Raw genomic sequence first — 2,472 nt, 5'->3', positions numbered from 1 at the left:
GAGAAGAGAAGAGAAGAGAAGAGAAGAGAAGAGAAGAGAAGAGAAGAGAAGAGAAAGAAGAACAGAGCAGAGCAGAGCAGAGAAGGGGAGGGGAGAGGAGAGCAGAGTAAGAATAGGAGAGAAGGGGAGGGGAGAGGAGGAGAGAGGAGGGGAGGGGAGGAGAGGAGAGGAGAGTGCGAGCCAGAGAGCATGCGAGAGACAGGGAAGTAAACAGTGGAAAAGACCACGTGCCACATGTGCCATGAGTTAATATAGCTGGCTCCTTTGGGCATGATTTAGGCCTTGAATTCAGGCCAATGGGATGTGGTTGAGAGTTCAAGATTCGGTGAGCCTGGTTGATTGTTTCTGATGTCACTAGTCCCATGATGAATCTCTCATGGGCTAGGCTGCTTGTGTTGGGAGGGGGATGCCAGCGTTTACTATGCATGTTGAGACAGTGAGACGCTTGGGTCCGATGTTATCTGTGCCTTGGGTGGGGTCTGGTCTTGGCCACATCATTCACCTTTGCCTTCCATTGGCCCTTAAGATGACTTTTTCCTTAGCTCATTGTTATCTGCTGACATTCTTTCTACCCAGCCTCACACCTTACTTTGCCTGAATTAACTGATTCTGACCCTAACCAGATGATGTTCGTCAGGTAAAAGGGTCTGACAGACCTCCCTCTGGGTAGTTGTCTGTGCTTTGTAATTCTTTGAGTCCTGTGCTAGATACTCCATTTTTTAAGAACAGAGACCCCAACTTTCTTTCCCTATAAAGCAAGCAATTGGGGATTCTATAGGTGGAGAATCCTAGGAGCTCACAATTCACTGTTTTTGGTGGTAAATACATGTGTGAAGACCATTTGTTGTCTCAGTATTCTTCACATGAACAGTTAAGTGACATCAATTGGAGTTCCTGAATAATGAGCTCAGCTTGAAGTTGCCACTAGGGGGCCCCAGAAAGAAAGTTCTGGTGGTTGACTTGCCAAAAACCCTGCTATTGAAAACCTGCGGAGCACAATTCTGATAGACATGCGTGGGCAACCCCCCCCCGACCACCACCCCCCGCCAGTCAAAGTCAACTGAACGGCAACTGGAAATCGTGTTCAACATACAGAAGTTCAAGGTCATTTGAGCAGTAAGTCCCCCTCTCCTTTTGCTCTTTTCACACATTGCAGAGTAAGACCCCAATAGCAGCCCTCGCTGTGGACAGAGGACAGTAACACAACTGAAAAGACTCCATTCCTCCACTTGGGACCCAAGTGCACCTTATCAGAGGCTCAGTTCTGAGACTGTGACCCTGTGAGATCTGTAAAAAGAATGCGGGTGATCTGGAGATGGCTGAATGTGGTCTCTATTAGCTACTCTACAGATCGTGAATGAGATTACTATTGTGAACTGATTTCTGTGGGGATATACTAAAACAAAAACTTTGCTAGGGTTAGGGTTAAAGGGGGAACTGTGTTCAACAACAACATCCACAATACAAAATCAGTTCCCATAAGGTCAGACATGGTCCCTATGCTACAACATCTACTTCTGATTCCAATACCAATCATACTGCTCTGCTTAAGGGTCTGAAATTTATTGCAATGACCACACAGATCTTTTAGAGCCATTCTCAGGCGTTTATGGGAAGTTAACAGATTACAATCCAAGTTGGCAGTAGGATTAATTCCTTAGTCAGGCCTGTGTCTTCAGCATGCCTTCAGCCCATTTGACCTTCAGCCCCACCACTTAGGTTAGTGTTAAAAAGCTTTTAGTCCTATAAATTATGACTGGCACTCCAGTCCTCCAGCAAACGTGGGCAAAGGTTGTGCGGCAGCAGTACCAAGGCAGTTTGGCCACACATTGGTCTTGGGTTCTCTTCTGCAGCTGCTGATGCTATCGGTCTGACTGGCACAGGAATCCCTGGCCCTGAAGGATGAGTGTGCATTCTCTGCTGCTTCTTCCCCATAGGTAATGAGATTCCTCCTTTCTGCTACTAAACCTGCCCAGTTTAGACCTTGTGGAATGACAAAACTGACCAGTTATCATTGTGAGTCATTTACCTACCTGGTTTGCACATTCCCACCCAGCCACTTGGTGGAAATCAAAGCTGATGAGTTGGAAAAGCCCTTTTACCTACACGACATGGGCAAAGGGAGGGTCACATGCCTGCTCTTCTCTGGAGACATGAGACATGACTTTCTTTCCCTGTCAGCAATACCTGGGACCTTCCCAGGAAGTGAGGAAGCCAGCATCTGATCACAGATCTGTTTCTCATTGCTCCAATGTCCCTGGGATCAACCAGGCCATATGATGGGAGATGGTAGACATGGTGACAGTGAACATGACCTTGGGATTGGTACTCTGAAGCAGTGTTTGGCATTATTTCTTGACCAAGGAGCTGAAGGCTCAGGCAAGTCAGGAACAATTTTTTTAATATTTTAATTTATTTTTCATTTCAGTGAACATCTACAGAGATTTTGGAATTCCATTCAGTCATTGTTGC

This window comes from Elephantulus edwardii, unplaced genomic scaffold, assembly GCF_000299155.1.
Source record: "Elephantulus edwardii isolate Elephantulus edwardi_28Jun2011 unplaced genomic scaffold, EleEdw1.0 scaffold00214, whole genome shotgun sequence".
Classification (NCBI taxonomy): Eukaryota; Metazoa; Chordata; class Mammalia; order Macroscelidea; family Macroscelididae; genus Elephantulus; species Elephantulus edwardii.
Note: the sequence above shows the minus strand (reverse complement) of the source record.